General features: G+C 52.2%; 1 protein-coding gene across 1 annotated transcript in view; it reads right to left on the bottom strand.

Moving 5' to 3' along the window:
* Positions 1 to 20,997, bottom strand: part of LOC102454332 (scavenger receptor class F member 2-like) — a 264,639-nt gene that overhangs the window by 48,317 nt on the left and 195,325 nt on the right. The gene's annotated exons all lie outside the window — the stretch shown is intronic.

The raw sequence follows: 20,997 nt of genomic DNA, 5'->3' as shown, positions 1-20,997 counted from the left end.
TTAGAGAACTGATGGAGCACCAGCAGAGACAGTGTCATGGCTCCTTCCCCACTCTGGCATGATAAATGCAGAAGTGGGGGCTAGCAAGTGTACCCCAAAGCCTTATCTACCAGGCTTTGGTATAAAACTTCCCCCAAAATCTTGAAAACCTAGATTTTAGGAATAAACCCAATCCCATATCCAACCCTTAAAACAATAAAACCTAACAAAACTATCTAAACTTTACCCTATTTACAGAAAGTGAAGAATGGTGTCTTGGAGAGAGAGAGAGACATGCTTGTCCCTGCCTGTAGCTGCAGAGGACTCCCACAGAGAGACAAAAGGAGAAAGGAAAAAACCCAAATTCCTTTGTCCCAGTTTGAAAGTCCCATCTACATTCCTACTGGTCACTCCACCTGGCTAGGTGTAGTTAACCCCTTAATCCCCAGGCTGCTGGCTAACCATCATAATCATGACAGACAGCACGAACAATGGGTCAAACAGGGGGCAGGGTCAATGGGACCGAACCCATTCGCGACCCAAGGGGAAGGACCAGGGGTAGGGTCGGCCCTGGCGTTGCCCCTAAGGTTAGTGAAAATGACCCCCGGGGATGACCCAGAAGCATTCTTAACATTTAAAAAGGGTAGCCACAGCTGCCCGATGTCCTGAAGAGCATTGGGCAACCTTGCTGGCCCCCTATCTAACGGGCCAGGCCCAGTGGGCCTATAGGGGACTGTCGGCCCAAGATGCCTTACACTACCACAAGGTTAAGGAGGCCATTCTAGATCAGGCCCCCGAAACCCATAGGCAAAGGTTTCTATCGGAGAAGTATCGGCTGGGAGAGCGGCCGAGGGCCGTAGTGCAGAGACTTAAAGAGGCCGCCACCCGTTGGCTGGAACCGGAGAAAAAGACGGCCACGCAAATCGTGGACATGTTCGTGATTGATCAATTTTTACAGATTCTGCCAGCAGACAGCCGGATGTGGGTGCGACGACACCAACCCACGACCCTCGGGGAAGCCATCTCCATCCTGGAGAACTACATGGTGGCCGACAGAGGAGAGGACAAGCCCCGAGAGCCCCAGGACCAAGCCGGTGAGCGGGAGGGCAAGGTCAGCGAGAGGAAGAGGGACCTGGGCTCCCCTGCCAATACCATGGAGAAGATGGGGAGAAGGAGCGCAACCTGGCTCAGCGGAGGGCCAGGGGAAGAACGCCCCAAGACCGAGGGAAGGGGCACAGGCCCACCCACTGGAACCCGAGAAGCAAGGCGCCTGTTTTGAGTGTGGGCAGGAGGGCCATTACCGGCGTGATTGTCCATTCATGGACTGCTCGTACGGGCGGGTGACGGCAGTAGCCCAGCAAGCCCGAGGAAGAGACGGCTCCAAGATCACAGTCCAGGTAAGCCCGGAGGGGAAAAGCGTGTAGGCCCTGGTGGATTCCAGGTGTAACCAGACGGTGGTCCGGGCAGAGTTAGTACCAGAGGGGGGGTCAAGAGGGCCAGCCCGTGGCCATGCGGTGCATACACGGGGACGTTCAGCACTATCCCACTCGGTGGGTACTCATAAGGGAGGGAGTACGGCAAGAGACATGCCGGGTGGCGGTGGCCCTGAGGCTGGCATACCCGGTGATCCTGGGATGAGACTGGCCCGGCTTTCGACACCTTGTCGAGGAGTGGGGCAAGACGATGGCGGAGGAGGCCGGAGGGTGACCCATACAACAACCGGCGGACTGGAGAACAGCGGAGTCCCAAGCCGCGGAAGCGGCACCTGTACGCTCGCGGTTGGAGGCGGTGGAGGATGAGGTGGACTTTCTCCAGGAGCAGAGAGAGGGTGCATCCCTAAAACACGCCTGGGAGCAAGCCGGCCGGTGTACGAACGAGGAGGCAACGACGCGTCGGGGATCATGGTTCGAGGTAAGGGTACTCAACCACCCGGGGAGATGGGGGAAACCTGGCAATTACTGATACCCTCGCAGTTCCGGTGGCAGGTACTGGATATAGCTCACGCCAACCCCTGGGCCGGACATTTGGGAACTGAAAAGACGCTACAGAGAATCTTACAATGATTCTATTGTCCCAGGGTGTACAAAGAGGCAAAAGACTTCTGCGAGTCCTGCCCAGAGTGCCAGCGAGCTGGGGGGAAGAACGTGCCCAGGGCTCCGCTGGTGCCCCTCCCTGTGGTGGACATTCCCTTCAGAAGGATAGCCATGGACCTGGTGGGCCCACTGGAAAGGTCAAGGCAGGGCATCCAGTATATCCTGGTTTTAATAGACTATGCTACCTGCTACCCGGAGGCCGTACCCCTCCAGGGGACCAAAGCCCCCATACTGGTGGCCGAGCTGGTAAAGATATTCGCAAGGGTAGGTATACCCCAGGAAATACTGACCCACCAAGGGGCGAACGTTTCGGGGCATGTAATGGCGGAACTTTGCCGACTGCTGAAGGTAAAAATGCTCCGTACCTCAGTTTACCACCCCCAGACAGATGGACTGGTGGAGCGTTTCAATAAGACCCTAAAGGCGATGTTGAAGAAATTTTTGGGGTTGGACCCAAGGGACTGGGACCTTTTTCTGCCAGCACTCCTATTCGCGATGCGGGAGATGCCCCAAGCATCCACGGGTTTCTCCCCATTCGAATTACTATATGGGAGGCAACCGCAAGGGATCCTGGACCTCCTAAAGGAAGATTGGGAAGGACAGGACTCGTCCCCTTCACCCACAATACCCTATATCTTAGACCTAAGGAAAAAGTTAAAGGTAGCCGGGGAATTAGCAAAACTTGATACGGGCCCAAGCAAAACAGGCCCAATATTATAATTGGGGGACACAACCCCGCCCATTTGTGCCGGGAGACAGGGTACTGCTGCTTTTACCCTCTTCCGAGTCGAAGTTGATGGCTAAATGGCAGGGCCCTTATGAGGTCCTCCTGCAAGTGGGGCCCGTGGACTACGAAATCAGGTTGACAGACAGACGGAAAAGCACGCAAATATATCACGTGAATCTGCTAAAAAGATGGAAGGCCTGGGAAGGCATGTTGGTCACACTGCAGCCCTCGGAGCCCGAGTTAGGACCCTGGGGAGGGGACCTGGACACCCCAGCAGGGGAGGCCTCCCTCGGAGCAGAACTGACGCATCACCAGAGGGAGGATGTGAGGGCCCTCCTCCAGGAGTTTACGGCCGTCCTGTCAGCACAGCCCGGAAAGACGACCCTGGCCAGCCACCACATCCAGACCATCCCCCAACAAAAGGTACGCGAACCCCTCCGTCCCCTGCCGCAGAAAATGTGGGAGCCCGTTAGAGAAGAAATCCATAAAATGCTGCAGATGGGGGTGATTCGGGAGTCTAGGAGCAAGTGGAAGAGCCCAATAGTTCTAGTCCCTATGCCTGATGGCTCCCTGCTCTTTTGTATAGACTTTCACAAGATCAACACACTGTCACGGTTCGACACGTACCCCATGCCCCGGGTAGAGGAGCTTCTGGAACGACTGGGGAAGGCGCAGTACTTATACACGATCGATCTCACAAAGGGATACTGGTAAATCCCCCTTACGCCCGCCTCCCAGGAGAAAACGGCATTTGCCACCCCCTTTGGGCTATACCACTTTCTAACAATGCCGATCGGATTAAATAGGGCCGCGGCGACATTCCAGTGGTTAATGGACAAAATCTTATGTGACCACCAGATGTATGCTGCGGCATACATCGACGATATTGTCATCTACAGTGCATCCTGGGAGGACCATCTGTGGAATATTCGGGCCATTCTGGAAACCCTCGAGAAAGCCCGGTTAACGGCCAACCCGAGCAAGTGTGCCTTCGGCAGATCAGAAGTGACGTACCTGGGATATGTCGTAGGGAGAGGTCACCTGAAACCGCAAGTAAACAAGGTGGAAGCTGTGCACAATTACCGGACACTGAGCACCAAAAAGCTTGGCCGGCTATTATCGGAGGTTCATACCCCACTTCACCACGGTAGCGGCCCCGTTGACGAAGAATGGGCACCCCCAGAGGATGCAATGGACAGAGCAGTGTGAAGGAGCCTTCCGACAGTTAAAACAACACCTCACGAGGGCGCCGTTAATGACGCAACCGGACTTTTCTAAAAAGTTCATAGTACAAACAAATGCCTTGAATGTACGGATAGGGGCCGTATTATCCCAAGACCAGGAAGGCAAGGAACGCCCCATCCTGCATATAAGCCGTAAACTGCTGCTGCGGGAACAGCGATATTCTACCATAGAGAAAGAAGCACTAGCAATTAAGTGGGCAGTCGAATCTCTTCGATGCTATCTGTTGGGTAACCCATTTCTGTTAATGACAGACCACGCACCGCTGAAATGGATGCACAACATGAGGGAGGCTAATCCCCGTATAATGAGGTGGTATTTATTTTTGCAACAGTACAAGTTTCAAATAGTGCACCGGGCAGGGCGAGCTCACGCGAACGCCGACTTTCTGTCGCGGTGTGCAAAGCAGATAGGGGAAGCGCAGGACAGTGAGATACAAAAGGGGGAGGTGTGTGACAGGGGATCCAGCCTGCGCACTACCGGTGGCCCGGTGGTGGAAGCCTGCCGCCCAGGCACAGACGCGTCCGCTACACTGAACGGCGGGCGCGGGGATGCTTGCGCAGGTGCGTCAGCACCCGAGCCCAAACCCGTGGGCCTTAGGACCCAGTGACGCCCGGCCGGCGCCGACACCAGGGTGTGTTGTGACGCCGTTCCGTGAGGACAAAAGGGAGGAGGGAGGAGAGAGAAGCGGGGGGGGGGGGGGGAGAGAGCAGGAGCTGGCTGTGCTCTCAAACCCACAGGCACCGAACAACCAGGAGGAGCGCCGAATGCCCCAGCGAGACACCCAGCCGTCGACCCGGGAGGGGAGCGACCCGTCAGCAGCCGGCGCAAGCACCAGTGGGACGGGCAACCTGGGAGCTGACCGGACGCCGAGAAATCCACCACACCCGGGACCGGGCTAGGTGAAAGAGGTGGAACCTGGAAGGGGAGTGGAAAGAAGGAGCGAGGGAGAGACTAAAAAGGGGACAGAAGCAAGGGGGGGGCCTTTGTTACAGCAAGGGGGGGGCCTTTGATCACTCCCTTTGTTACAGTCTGGGCCCCAGCCCTGAACACCCACTTGCGGAAGTATTGTATCAGGCGGGAGTCCAAGTCTACATAGGTCTCCTCGGGGCCCTTCTGCACACCCTGGAACTTTTTCCTGTACACCTCAGGGGTCAGCCTGAACTTGTGCAGCAGGTGAGTGCTAACAGGGAGTTTAGAGAGGGAGTTCTCCAGGTAAAGGAGTAGCAGATACAGGACTCTTGAGGGAAGTGGCTGTCTGCAGTGTGTCTTGTGTTTGGGGCTTTCTTGCTGTGTGCTGAGCTTGTGTTTGTGAGTGAGGGTTTTTGTTTCTCCCTTCCCCCTCCCCTTCACGGAGTGTGTGCTGTGACTGGCAGGTGGAAACTGTTGGCTTCTAATTAAAGTTTGAATTGTAGAAGCCTCTGATTGGCTGAGCCTTGGTAGGGGGAGGGACTTTCAGGCAGTCCAGGGCTTTATAAAGCAGTGAGCAAGCGACCAAGGAGCTTGCGAACAGGTGAGTGCTAACAGGGAGTTTAGAGAAGGAGTTGGGAAGGGTGCGAGGTTCTCTTGCCTTTCTTTTAAATCCTTTGTCCAGGACAGCAGGTATGGATGGTGATAGGTCTGCTGTTGTTACCTGCACAGCGTGTGCCATATTTGTCTTCCTCCCGGAAGAAAGAAGGGATTTCATCTGCACTAAGTGCAAACTGGTCACCATTTTGGAAGAAAAAATTAGAGGACTGGAGGCCCAAGTGTCGACCCTACGCTCGATCAGAGAGGATGAAGACTTCCTCGATAGAAGGCAGCGTTTAATCCTGCAAGCACGGCAGGCAGAAGAGCCAGAGAGGGCAGTACGGGACCAGGAAGAGAACTGGCAGCATGTAACTTCTAGAAGGGGAAAAAGGCCAGCACAGAAATCCCCCAATGCTATAGAGGTAAGTAATCGCTTTCAGGCTCTCTCCACAGGCTCTGCAGTGCTGAATGATTTGGAAGGGACCTCACAAGGAAGAAACCGCAAGGGAACACCATCTACTGGAAGGCATGGGATGTGTAGTCCTAGGGATGGGGGTTCCACGACCACCACCCCCAAAAGAAGACGACGGGGGGTGGTGGTCGGGGATTCCCTCCTAAGAGGGACTGAGCCATAAATCTGCCGTCCGGACCTTGAATCTCGAGAGGTGTGCTGCTTACCGGGAGCTCGAATTCAGGATGTGACTGAGAGGCTTACCAAACTGATCAAACCTTCGGATCGCTACCCCTTCCTGCTTCTCCACGTGGGAACTAATGATACGGCCAAGAATGACCTTGAGCGGGTTACTGCGGATTATGTAGCGCTGGGAAGAAGGATCAAAGAATTCGGAATGCAAGTGGTGTTCTCGTCCATCCTCCCTGTTGAAGGGAAAGGACTGGGCAGGGATTGTCGAATTGAGGACGTAAATGCGTGGTGGCCCAGGTGGTGTCGCAGAGAGGGCTTTGCAAACCTAGTGAGGAGGGCTTTAAACTAGGTTCGTCGGGGGACGGTGACCAAAACCTTGAGGGAAGTGGGAAAGTCAGATACTGGGAAGAAATGCAAAGAGGAACGAGCAAGAAAGGAGGACCCCTGATTCGAATGGAGAAGATAGGGCAATCAACTGGTTACCCGAAGTGTTTGTACACTAATGCGAGAAGCCTGGGAAACAAACAGGAAGAGTTGGAGGCCCTGGTCCAGTCCAAGAAATATGATTTAACTGGGATAACAGAGGCTTGGTGGGATGACTCGCATGACTGGAGCACTGTCATAGAAGGGTATAGACCAGCGTTTCCCAAACTATGGGTCGCAGCCTGGTACCGGGCTGCGGCAAAAATATACCGGGCCTCAGCGTGGCTGCCGGGGTGTTCTGGGCTCCAAGCATGCCCGTGCGGCGCCACGTCCCCGAGCCCTGGCCCAGGCTGGACGGAGGATGCAGCTGGGAGTTCCCGCCTCCCAGCTGGCCTGTGCGGCGCCGCGTCCCCCGAGCCCTGGCCTGGGCTGGACGGAGGATGCAGCCACGGTTGCTGGACGGCGGCGGTCTCCATGGGTGAGTGGCGGACTACTTCTTATGGGATTTCAGTGGCTCCTCCAGGAGGCGGGCTCTCTGGAGCAGCACAGTGCTTTGGCAGTGCCGGGGAGCGCAGGCCACCTGGCAAGGGCAGCGGGAAAGGGCTTCATCTCTCTGGAAGCACGTGTATTTTCATGCAACCAAGCTTGTGTCATTGGTTTTCCTGTCACGTGATACAGCAGCCTCAGCTTGTTTCTGCACAGTGGGACAATGTGCATGTCCTCTTAGGTTAACTGCTTAAGCTTTCTTCATTTATTTTCAATAACACAGCCTCTCATTTTCATCTTCAGTATGGATAAATGGCTGAAGAATGTGACTGTAAATACAACTAAAAAATGTTTGAATGCTGTGCAGCCTAGTACAAGTGTGCAGCCTAGTACAAGTGAGAATAAGAAGATAAAAACTCCTTGGACCCGCAATTATTCTGATGAGTATTTGAAATTTGGTTTTAGAAGTGTTGGTAGTGATAATCACTTGCCATTATGCCTAATCTGTCACACACAACTATCCAACTAGTGCATGAAACCATCAAAACTGAAACGCCATTTGGAATGCAAACATCCAGAATACGTGAGTAAGCCCATAGATTTTTTTCATAAATAAGAGAAATGAATTAGCTTTTGCTAAAAAAAAGCATGAAAAGTACACTTTCAATGGGCTCTTCATATGAAGTTTCAAAACTAATAGCCGAGACAGGTTATCCACATACTGTTGGTGAAAAGTTAATACTTCCTGCATTGAATAGTATTACATCCCATATTTATGGAGGAAAAAAGGGAAATCAGTTGGGTTCTCTGTCTTTATCCAACAATACAGTGAAACGTAGAATTGAAGAAATAGCAAAAAATATTGAAGAAATGCTCATTCATCGACTACAGAATAGTCAGTTTTTTGCATTACAAGTGGATGAAATCACTGATATAGCAGATGCTGCCAATTTGATGTGTTTTGTTAGATATGATTATGAAAGCTCCATTCAAGACGATCTCTTATTTTGTAAACCACTTCCAACAAGAACAACGGCTGCCGACATTTTTAAGCTAATCAATGATTTTATTATTCAAAGCGATATTGACTGGAAAAAGTGTGTTGGACTGAGCAGTGATGGGGCTCGAGCAATGGCAGGGTCTTGCACTGGGCTTGTTCTGCAGATTCGAGCTGTAGTGCCTGACTGTGTATGGGTGCACTGCAGTAATCACAGAGAGGCACTAGCTGTGAAAACTATGCCATCACTTTTGAGTTCCACTCTTCAAGAATGTGTGAAGTTTATAAATTATATAAAAGCTCGTCCTTTGAATTCCAGAATCTTTACTGCTTTGTGCAACGAATTAGGAAGTGAACATGAGCATCTCTTACTACACTGTGAGAGTCGATGGCTGTCGAAAGGAAACATTTTGAAACGACTCTTTGAAATGAAGGATGAAGTTTTATTGTTCCTGGAGCCGACACCCTCCATCGGCAAAAGATGTTATATTTAAATTTAAAGACAGGTTTCATGAATTTGATTGGTTCACAATGGTGGCTTACTTATGTGACATATTTTGTCTTTTACATTATTTAAGTTTGAATTTACAAGGCACTAAAATTAATATTTTCAAAGTTAATGAAACAGTTGAGGCAACAATTTAAAAACTTCATTTATGAGCACAGCAAGTTAACAAGAGAAACTTAAGTCTTTTTGTACTTTAACTGAATTACAAAAAAATATACTGAAACTAATATCTCAGATGCGATTTCTGCAGCAATCCAAGAACATCAATTTTAAATGAATATTTTCCTCCAATTGACGCCAGTAAAATGTGGATTAAGAACCCATTTACTGTTGACACTGAAAATGAAGAAATACTACAATTGAGTGCATCAGAAGTGGATTCATTAATTGAACTTTCCTGTGACTCTGCCTTAAAAGAGAACTTTGATAAACTCTCCTTGATTGATTTTTGGTTGAGTTGTAGAAATGAATATTCACATTCATCTGAGAAAGCAGTCAAATTCTTAATGCCTTTTGTCACAACATATAAGTGTGAAACGAGTTTCTCGTCTTTGGTTTTCTTCAAAAATAAATATAGAAATAGATTGAATGTTGAACCAGATTTGAGGATAAAACTTTCTTCTTTTGCTCCTGACAAAGTTGCTATGTGATGCAAAACAACATCACCCTTCCCATTAGTTCTCTTTTTAGTTATTTAAAAGTTATAAAGTGCACACAAATGACTTCAACTCATTCAATTATAAATAAACAGACTTTACAACTGTTAAAATTCTACTGGTTAAATTATAATTAAGATTTATGTTATGTACTGTTATTATTGTGAATAAATAATACACAGTGAAAATGTATTCATTTTTCATTCTTTTTCTTAATATGCATTTATATTTTGGGGCTGCAAAAAACAGTACTAAAAAAATGGGTTCCAACTAAAGTAAAAAGTTTGGGAAACCCTGGTCTAGCCAGCTTTCTATCCATCTTACAGTCCATTTATCCAATCCATACTCCCTTAACTTTCTGGCAAGAATATTGTGGGTGACCGTAGCAGAAGTTTTGCTAAAGCTGGCACTGACGGCTTTGGGGGGGGACCAGAAACTTATTTGCATATTCATCATTTGCTTAATGAATATGCACATATGCAAATGAATGTTACTGGTCCTCTAAAAGCTCGTGAATGGACTTACTGGTCCCTGTCTCAAAAAGTTTGGGAACCCCTGGTATAGACTATTCAGGAAGAACAGGCAGGGGAGAAAAGGAGGAGGAGTTGCACTATATGTAAGGGTATGTCTACACTACCCCACTAGTTCAAACCCCGTGCAGCGCGGCTACATGGGGCACGAACTAGGTAGTTCGAACTAGGCTTCCTAGTTCGAACTACCGTTACTCCTCATTCCACGAGGAGTAACAGTAGTTTGAACTAGGAAGCCTAGTTCGAACTACCTAGTTCGTGCCCCGTGTAGCGGCACGGGGTTCAAACGAGCGGGGATTTAAAAATGGCGGCGCCCCACTTATGCAAATGAAGCCCGGGAAATTCAAATCCCGGGCTTCATTTGCAAGTGCGGTATGCCTACATTACCCTCCTAGTTCGAACTAGCGGGGTAGTGTAGACATACCCTAAGAGAGCAGTATGATTGCTCAGAACTCCAGTATATAGAGGGAGAAAAACCTGTTGAGAGTCTATGGGTTAAGTTTCGAGGTGCAAACAACAGCATTGATGTTGTGGTTGGTGTCTACTACAGGCCACTGAATCAGGTGGATGAGGTAGATGAGGCTTTCTTTGGACAACTGAGAGAAGCTTCCAGATTGCAGGCCCTGGTTCTTGTGGGGGACTTTAATCCCCCTGACATCTGTTGGGAGACCAATACGGCAGTACACAGGCAATCCAGGAAATTTTTGGAGAATGTTGGGGATAACTTCTTGGTACAAGTGCTGAAGGATCCAACCAGGGGCCGTGCGCAGCTTGACCTTCTGCTCACAAACAGGGAGGAACTAATAGGGGAAGTGGAGGTGGGTGACAACCTTGGAAGCAGTGATCACGAGATGGTAGATTTCAGGATCCTGACCAAAGGAAGAAAAGCGAGTAGTAAAATACGCACCTTGGACTTCAGAAAAGCAGATTTTGACTCCCTCAGAGAACTGATGGGCAGAATCCCCTGGGATGCTAACATGAAGGGGAAAGGAGTCCAGGACAGCTGGCAGTATTTTAAAGAAGCCTTATTGAAGGCACAGAAAGAAACCATCCCGCTGCGTAGCAAGAGAAGCAAACATGGTAGGAGACCGGACTGGCTTACAGGGGAAATCCTTGGTGAACTTAAGGACAAAAAGGAAGCTTACAAAAAGTGGAAACTGGACAAATGACCAGGGAGGAGTTTAAAAGGTATAGCTCGAGAATGCCGGGGGGTTATCAGGAAGGCGAAAGCGCAAATGGAATTGCGACTGGCTAAGGATGTGAAGGGGAACAAGAAAGGTTTCTACAGGCATGTTAACAAGAAGAAGGTGATCAGAGAGGATGTGGGGCCCCTACTGGATGAAGGCGGTAACCTAGGATGTGTCTAAACTACATGGCTCCATCGATGGAGCCATGTAGATGAGGCTGATCGGCAAAGGGAAATGAAGCCGCGATTTAAATGATCGCGGCTTCATTTAAATTTACATGGCTGTCGCATTGAGCCTACAAACAGCTGATCAGCTGTTTGTCCGCTCAGCGCGCTGGTCTGGACGCTCCCGCGCTGACCTGAAAGCCCTTTGTCGACCTCCCCATTATGCCTCGTAGGATGAGGTTTATCGGGGAGGTTGATAAAGGGCTTTCATGTCAGCAGGGGAGCGTCCAGACTGCCCCAATCTGCCAACAAACAGCTGATCGGCAGAGCGGGGCAGCCATTTAAATTTAAATGAAGCCGCGATTATTTAAATTGCGGCTTCATTTCCCTTTGCCGAACAAACAAATCTACATGGCTCTGTCGACGGAGCCATGTAGTCTAGACGTGTACCCCTAGTGACAGATGATGTGGGAAAAGCTGAAGTACTCAATGCTTTCTTTGCCTCTGTATTCACGGACAAGGTGGGCTTCCGGACTAATGCGCTAAGTGACGCAAGATGGGATGAAGATGGGATGAAGATGGACAGCCCTTGGTGGGTAAAGAACAGTGCTCCTTCTCTTGTGCCTCTAATTCCTTTAGCCGTAGCTCAATCTCCAGCCATTACAGATCTGCCGAGGGGGATCCTGCTTGGGACAAGCTGCTGCTGGCCAAGCGTGGCCTGGTGGGCACTGTGTCTGTCTGGTGGTCTCCTGCCCTCTATCCTGTCTCAGAGGCTGAAGTGCTCCCAGGGGGTGTCTGGCTGCTCCCAGCTGGGACAGGATCCAGCCCCTGGAACGATTATTCTCTTCCAGCTGGGCAACTAGTTGGGCCTTGTTCAATTTCCCCACAGGCAGGCCTCTCTCCTTGCACAGTTCCACACCTGCCTTAAGGAGTCGGTTGTAGGCCATCTCCCTGCTGTTCCCAGGGTGCAGACTCACAGGCCAATGCTACAGCACTCCACAATTCCCAGGAAGAACCCCTCAGTGTGCCAGCCTCCTTGAGCGTCACTCCCCCTGGGGATAGACTGTAGCCCCCTCTGCCTTCTAGAGCCACTTCCCACGGTCCTGGGGAACACTCCTTCTCCGAGGCCCCACTCGGGCTAAGTCGCCTGCCCCTTTGCTCCCTGAAACTGCTTCTCACTGCCTCCAGCACACCTGGCTCTCGCAAGCCCCCTTCCTTCTACTGCACCCCAGTCACTTACTGCCGGATGCTCCATCCATGGGGTGCAGTCGAACCATCCACTGTCACGGTGCATCTGGGAGTCCCTGACCCTGCACCCCCATCTGAAACCAGATGTGACTCTCAGCCAGTAGGTAGAGCAGAAGGTTTATTGGTTCACAGGGACACAGCATAGCTTAGGATCAATGTTAACACAGGCCCCGAGAGTAGGCAGCATTATTCCTCTCGGGGGGGGGGGGGCCTCCCGAGTCCTTCACCCCCCTTTTCCTGCTCCAAGCCTCATCTCTCATTCTAGCCCAGCCAAGACTGACTCATCCCCCAAGCCCTACTGCCCAGCCTGGACTCAGCTCCGCCTCTCCTTAGTCTCCTTTCCTGGCCGGGAGTTGTTATCTCCTAAGTCTGGCCCTCAGGGGTCTGGGCCCAATACACTTCTGCAGTGAGTCATGCTCAGAGTCTCCCCCCTCATGCAGAGAGTGCTTCAGTGGGGGGAGGAAACTGAGGTACATGTACACACACACACAGCACAATACAGCAAAGAGTGAATGTAACAACACCCCCACTACATCACAGGGTGCAATCCATCCCCTCATCCAGGTCATTAATAAAAGATGTTGAACAAAACTAGCCCCAGAACTGACCCTTGGGGCACTCCACTTGAAACCATCAACCAGACATCAAGCCATTGATCTAGCCAGTTTTCTATTCACCTTACAGTCCATTTATCCAAGCCATACTTCCTTAACTTGCTGTTAATAATACTGTGGGAGACTAGGGATGTGAATGACTAGTCAACTATCAGATAAGCAAATGCTTATTGGATAGTCAACACACTACTCAGATAGTCACTTCCCCACCCCCTTTGCTGCCTCTATCAGAAAGAGGCAGGAAGGGGGAAGAGGAGGGGGTGCGTCAAAGCGGCAGCACTGCGTGGAGCCTGGGGCCAGACCCTGGGCTCCGAATGGCGCTACTGCTTTGAAATTCCACATGCAGCCCGGGGCCCGCTGACCCTGGGTTCCATGCGGTGTTGCTGCTTTGAAAAACTGTGGGGTGCATGGTGCCAGCGGGGGACTGCTTGAGTCCCCCGCTGGCCCCATGCTTCCTGCAGCACTTTCACCTTCGAAGTGTAGCAAAAGCCTGTTGCTACACTTCCAAGGTGGAGGTGCCCATATCGACTAATCGAATAATCGATGCAAATTGCATCAACTATTCGATTAGCCCATTAATCTAAATTTAAAATCCCTATAGGAGACTGTATCAAAAGCTTTGTAAAAGTGTGGGTATATCACATCCATCGCCTTCTCCATATCCAGAGCCAGTTATCTCATCATAGAAGGCAATGAGGTTGTTCAGGAATGACTTGCCATTGGTGAATACGTTTGACTATTCCTCAGAGTGCAGTCTGCTTGGCAGGAGGGTCTTCCCACCTGTTTCTTTCTGTCACCATATCCCCTCTCATTATCCACCGTCCCTGACCTCACATGAGGCCTCCAGGCTCTATGCTCCAATCCTGGCTGGCCTTGCAAATCATATGCAAAAGGTACAATACCAGTAAGTGAATTGCTTATTACTGCACTGACTCTGCCTCAGCTACATCAGCCTTGATAGGGGCTTCTCCCACAAACTCATGTGCACTCCCATTTCACTCCTTGAACACAGTGGCTGTGTCTACATTGGCCCCTATTCCGTAATGAAAGTAGGAATAAGAGATCCTCCGGAAAAGAGCTTATTTTCCGGAGGATCGCGTCCAGACTGGCGCTTTTCTCCGGCTTATCTACAAGCCGGAAAAAAGCAGCAGCCATGAAAATGCAAATCCCGCGGGGGATATTTAAATCCCCCGCGGATTTGCCTATTCCAAAGTGCTACATTAGCATCCCTATTACGGAATAGGGGCCAATGTAGACGTAGCCAGTGAGAAATCCCCAGCATTCATGCTCTTGGTGGATGTCTAAATCATATCACCTTATCACCTTTCAGACCTCTCCTTAACTCCTGGTAGTGCTTTGGCTGGAACAACAAATTCCACTGTGATGGTCTTCTCCCCCCCACCCCACCCCACCCCCTTCCATGCTTTATGAAATTGACTTCTGGACACAAATGTGCATGACTCCAAAATGCTTTGGACAGAATACCTCATGTAACCTATCAATTTTAATGTCACAATATGCTGGATCTGTATATCTTATTTTGGTGTATGTATCATTGTGTGTAAAGTTATAACGTATGGAATGGTTTATGGTTTTAAAAATGTGCTAATGAAAGCCATCAAGGGTGTTTCCCTCAGTGTCTAGGTGATCACCTGTAAAACAGCCTCTTCTGTCCTTTGAGTCTAAGCAGTCACATGTCCACCCCAACTGGTAGGCTCTGACCAGGTAATTTGCCATGGAAGGGACTTATCCATGGGTGTGCTTCCCCGGGGTGCTGACAAGCCTTTCCTGCTCTCTGGGGCTTCTCACTACCCTGTTCTGCTGGGCCGGCTCCTTGGTCTCCCCCAGCCAAGGCACAGAGCCAAGATCAATTCCCCCCCCCCACACACACACACACCCTCGAGGAGCAGTACTGACACAGAGACTATTCCTGTCCAAGGAAAATGCAGTTTTAAGCCCAGCTTCCCAGGACACCTTTCTCCAAATGGGATCAGAAACCTAAACGAGTAATTTAGGTAAGCCTCCTGTGACAAGGTCAGCAGAAGGCTATAAAAAAGTAGTCCTATTGGAGTCTGGGAGGTGGGCGGACACAAGACCACCTATATCTAAAGGACCTCCCCCACAGCCTATGGGGAGGATCCACAGAACCCAAAACGCCAAATGATTATGGGGGACAAATCCAATAGAAAACAGGGACGGATGTGAGGGTCAAAGGGCTACATTGAGGGAACTGGACAGGGACACCGAGCAGAGAGACCCAGACAGCATGCACTGCCCCCTAGTCCTTGAGAGAGCCAATGGATGCCACCCAGTGAAACTCTGCCCAGATACAGGAGCAAAAATAGCCCCACAGTCACAGGCCCCTCCCTTGGCCAACCTCTGCTCCCTGATCTTGTAAATGGCCATCTTGGCTATCGCCAGGAGGTTGATAAGGCAGTCCTGTGACTTTGTGAGGCCAGAATCTCAACAAGAGGTTCTGGAGGAGCCGAAAGAGGGGCTGTAACCTGGCACACTCAAGGTAGACGTGCGCTAGGGTCTCCCTCACGCCACAGAAGGGGCAAATGTCGGGAACAGGGGTGAACCGCACCAAGTACACACCCGTGCTCACAGCACTGTGGAGGATTCTCCAGCTGATATCCCTGGTGGGCTGCGGAACCAAGGTGGAGTAAAGACCGGCCCACTGGGACTCCCCACCCTCTCTTGGAGGTAAGAGGTCCCACCATTTGTTATCTGGGTGGGACACAATGGTGGGGAAGTGAAGAGCGTAAAGCACAAGCGTCTACAGATTACCTTTGGCGCGGTTCAGAAGGGGACCAGCTGCAATGTATGCAATTGGCTCGGGTAATGAGGTGGAAGCAGTCAGGAAGGCACGCGGCAAGGTCTGGGCCAAGGATGTCCCAGAACACATCCCATATCTCCAAGGTCAGTCCATCCAAGTCCGGTCTTATTGGTGGGCATGAGACATAGGGCTTCTGAGAACTTGGCTAGAGGGAGAGGCAGCCCCAGCTGGTCCCAGTCGCCCATGCTGACCATCGGAAGTTTGTCCCAGAGAACTTTGCAGGCATTGGTGTCAGTTGGATCTGGGAAGAAAAGGGAGGCGTAGAAGGCTCAAGCCCGCTCACGCATCTCCACCGGCTCTGTGAGGGGGGTGCCATCCTCTGCCAGAAGGCAAATTATGTGCTTTTTAGCCCCCCTCTTTTTCTCCAGGGCATAGAAGAAGTAGGAGCTGCGATACATCTCCCGGGGTAGATGGATGCAATGACAAACAAAGGCACCTCAGGCCCGAAGGTCATTGAGAGCCCAGAGTTCCTCCCACTTTTCCTGGTACATTCGGCAGAGGGATGGATTTCGGGGGCTGGTGGCCAGATGCCTCTCCAGCTGTAAAACCTCCTGTTCCAACTGCTTTATCGCCCCATCCCACTGCTGGCTGGCCCCCTGGGTTTAGTAGCTGCAGAAGAGCCACATATGCACCTTCCCCACATCCCACCACCACTGTGCTGAGGGAAAGGCGCACCGCCAGGCCAGGGGGAACTCCTGGAAGGACACTACAAAGCCCACGTCCTTGGGTAACCTTTTGTTGAAATGCCAGTAGGCCAGCCCTGGCCTCTCCAAAGAAAGAGAGGCTGTCTTGGCCACCAAGTGATGGTCTGAGAACAGAGCTGGCCAAATGCTGGAGGAGCGGGACCGAGAAAGATGATGAAGAGAAAGGTAAATGCGGTCCAACCAGGAGTGAAACTACTGTTGACCCTCCACCTGGACAAAGGTGAACATGGTGTCCTTGTCCAGGTGGAGTTCACACCAAACGTCCACCAGGGAGTGTTGATCTATAATCTTCCTGAGGATGTCCATGGTGGCACTGCTTGGTCCCCGTACGGTCTTATTCCTCGAGGGTGCAGTTGAAATCCCCACCCAGGACCAGGCACTTGCAAGGATCCAGAGAGCCAAGGAAGGCAGATGCCTGCTGGAAGAAGCAGAGTCTCGCTGGGCTGCACGTCAGGGCGTAAACGTTAAGAAGGTGTAACATTAGGCCCTCCACCCAAACCCAGAGGTACAGCAGGCAACCCTGCATGACTTTGGCGGTCCCCAGCACCTGGTTCAGGCCAAACACAGGCATCACACTGGCTTGAAGAGCCGATAAGTGGCTCAAATAGACCCTGTCCCCCCGCTCCAGCCACCAGCTAGCCTCGGCGGCCAAAGCAGTATGGGTCTCCTGCAGGAATATGATGGAGTACCCCCAGCACCTGTGGAGACCCATCCTACAGCCCCAGATATTTATAGTGGCAACGATGAGCGTTGGTCTTGAGAGGGCTGGGGAAGATCCTCGCTGACGGGAGTGCTGGCAGCCCCTATTGAGCCCCGCAGCAAACTGTGACCGAACCCCAACGTTAGCAGGGCATCACGGAAGCTGCGGCTCCTCTGGTAGGCCACAGCCTGCCACCACCTAGTCCCTTTCCCCTCCCCTAAAATGGCCCTTACGGTCCAGAGGACAAGATGGAAGTCTCCCCAGTGCTGAAGGGCGAGAACCACCTTGTTCTGAGAGCCATGAATGTCCTCCAAGTAACTGTGCATCTCGTCCCTCCGCACATCGGTCATTGGGTCCTCAAGCTCCTGAATGTCCTCAGACCAGACCCCCTCTATGGCCCCATGGCTGACCAACATAGGCAAGCAGGGACTCTGAAGTCCCTGCTGCGATGATGGTAGGGGCAGTGGTGGAGGGAGAACAGCCCTAGACATGCTGGGAGCAGGAGAAACAAAAACTGTCACCTGGGTGTGGACATCTGAGGTAAACGCAGCAACCCTGGGAGCGTCAGCAATAGGGTAAGTGGAGGGAGGGAGGTCAGGCTGAGGAGGAGGAAGGGGAGCAAGAGGAAGGGATGGAGGGGGAACAGGAGGAGGACTGGATAAATTCGGTTGGGACAGGGGTTGAGCAGGGAATAGGGGTAGGACAGGGTTTGGGAGCAGGAACAGGGTCAGCAGCCTCAGCAGAAGAGGCACTGAGATGCAGTGTCTCCTCGCAGGGCAGGGGATCAGTAGCAGGGGAAGTTAGTGTCTCCCCAGCTCCAGGCCCCGATGCCACAGGTAGTGCAGCACCAGAGGTCCTAGTACTAGGGGTGATGGGGAACAACGGGAACTTGCACCCACTAGAAGCACCCAGGGGCTCCAGACAAAGCGCCACTCATGGCCGGGCAGAGAGTAGCACCCTGGGGCAACTCAAAGGCAGGGAGAAGGGAGGATTATAGGTCACAGGGAAAAGGAGAGGGCAGCTGTCATCCCTCCAGGACAAGATGATCCCCCTCTGAGGCAACGGGGGGTCAAGCCTAGGGCTTCGAACGCCTGTGAGAGGAAGGCGAGTCTGCCACCTGCCACCACATGGTCACCCTCGTCGGTGGCAGGGTGAGCAGCTGCCTCCACACAGGTAGAGGGTGCATAGGAAGAGGAGGCAGAGGGAGCATCTTCCATGCAGGGACTCTGGGAGGGAGGCATTCACCCCCTTCGCAGTTGCTGCCATCGCCTCAGCCACCACCACCCCGGTGCTGTGAAGCATCTGGAGCCTCAGAGGAAGGACCAGCTCTGACATCCACCCCCAGAGTAACGAGGAGGGCATCCCCCTTGTCAGCAGGTGGGGTGGAGTGCCAGGCAATCTCCCAGCCCTCCAAAGAGGGGGGCTGGACTTTAGAGGAGGAAGGGCTGGGGTGAAGGGCAGTGGTGGGAGGGTGAGGGAAGACAGGGGCTGGACAGTAGAGGAAGGGAAAACCTCCCGCTGGGGTAAGCCCTGTCCGAGTCCTGTCGCTGACCCCGCCACTCTCTCTTCTGCAGGCCCAGCCTTGCTGCTTATCACGGCAGCAGCAGCACCCGCATGCTTGTCTGGGCCTGGCGGGGCTCGAGCAAGGTTGACCACGGTCACAGCTGGAGGAAGGGTGACCCCGGGGTCCAGACCCTCAGGGCCACCACGATGGCAGGGCAGGTGCCCTCCTGGGCATCAGGGGTCCTGAGTGCCTCTCCAGAGAAAGCACCGAGCTTCCCCCATAGTATAATATACCTGGTGCACCAGAAATGACCCTTCTAGGGCTTCTCCACCACGCCCAGCTGGCGGCATTTGGATCTTGACCTGCTGGCAGCAGAAGACAACATGGTGGAGGGCAGGATCTTTGCAGGAAGGGGACTCTGGACTGATGGGGGCATATGGGAGGAAGGGAAGAACAGATGGGGGAGGGGGAGGGGGAGGGGTACACCCAGGTCCTCCAGAGGCTCGAGCGTGATGTGAAATCCCCACACCGCCAAACCTCTCTCCACTGCCTACTGGGTGGCAGTGTTGGACACAAGGGGCTCGTCTACATTGGCCCCTTTTCCGGAAGGGGCATGTTAATTTCAGAGATCGTAATAGGGAAATCCGCGGGGGATTTAAATATCCCCCGCGGCATTTAAATAAAAATGTCCGCCGCTTTTTTCCGGCTTTTAGAAAAGCCGGAAAAGAGCGTCTACACTGGCCCCAATCCTCTGGAAAAAGCACCCTTTTCCGGAGGATCTTATTCCTACTTTGAAGTAGGAATAAGATCCTCCGGAAAAGGGTGCTTTTTCCAGAGGATCGGGGCCAGTGTAGACGCTCTTTTCCGGCTTTTCTAAAAGCCGGAAAAAAGCGGCGAACATTTTTATTTAAATGCCGCGGGGGATATTTAAATCCCCCGCGGATTTCCCTATTACGATCTCTGAAATTAACATGCCCCTTCCGGAAAAGGGGCCAATGTAGACGTAACCAAGGAAAAATTTCACCTTCCCAAACATCTTAGAGGCGGCCACTGCAGCCAACACCACTGCCACAGACCCCACCACATGTGCCAATGCCCTGACGTAGGTCTCCATGTGGAGTGAGGCCGACACCAGGAGGAAACAGACCCCGTGCCTCCTGGTCAAGGTGGTAAAGGGGCTAGGAGGTGACTGGAGCAGATTGGGAGGCAGCAGGGAGGAGAGTGTGGTAGCTACCTGGGCTACCCCATCATCCCCAGAGCTGAAGAAGGGAACGGGGGTGGGGGGGAAGGAAAGGGGGAAACCCATGGCCAACACCAAGGCCACGGTGGGGGGCCACCACCGTGGGAGGTTTTGCCTCCCCTGGCCCTTCCGGGGGGCATTCTTAATGGTGACAGTGGTAAAAGGCACCACAGCAGGGCTCCCAGAATTCCCATCCATGCCCACTGCCACCGTTGTATGAGTGGGTAACCCAGCAGCCTCAGAGGGGACAGCATTTACATGGGTTGATGGGAGGATGGGTAGGGAAGGGGCGGCAGGGGCATCACACAACAGCCCCTCCATTATTGTCATGGGCAGGGAGGGAAGGACAGGAACAATTGGGAGAGGGAAAAAAAGTGCCAGGGGAGGGAGCAAGGGGTGGAAAGAAGGGGAAGAGGAAGGCTCACCACTCCCCCTCACTAGGCTGGAAGAGGGGTGGGAGGGCACCAATAAAGAAAAGAGAAAGTGGGGATAAAGGAACAAGTACAACTCCCAACACAGGATGGTAAGACCGGCTCCTCTGGCTGCAGTGGGGAGATAAGGGGGTAGATTATATTAACAACATGTGGTAAGTGAAACTGTGTATGGGGCGGTGACTAAGAAAGGAAGGGGAGGCTCAGGTGCCAAACAAGAGAAAAAGGGGGGGCATGGGCACACAGAAAATGAGGGGGGAAGGCAGTGGAGAGGGAGGGCAAGCAGTGAGAGAGGGCCTGCTGCTAGAAGGGGCAGGGGGAAGGGCAGCTAGACACTGCTGGGGGAGGAGGGCAGGTGTGCCCAGGGTGCCTGAGTAGCAGACCCACAGCACCTGCTGCAGGACCCAACAGAGCAAAAGGAGGAGATGGCAAGCAATGGGACCAAGAATGGAAAAAGGCCCCTGCAGCAATTGAGGCAGGGGAGAGCTCAGTGGTGGTGGTGGCAGCAACAGCTGAAATGCCGGGGGAAACCACATCCCACCCCCAGCACCGCACAGAAAAACTACACCCCAA

Source organism: Pelodiscus sinensis, chromosome W, assembly GCF_052426305.1.
Source record: "Pelodiscus sinensis isolate ZL-2025 chromosome W, ASM5242630v1, whole genome shotgun sequence".
In the NCBI taxonomy this organism is placed as follows: Eukaryota; Metazoa; Chordata; order Testudines; family Trionychidae; genus Pelodiscus; species Pelodiscus sinensis.
The sequence above is the reverse complement of the archived record's forward strand: the minus strand, read 5'-3'. Positions and strand labels throughout refer to the sequence as shown.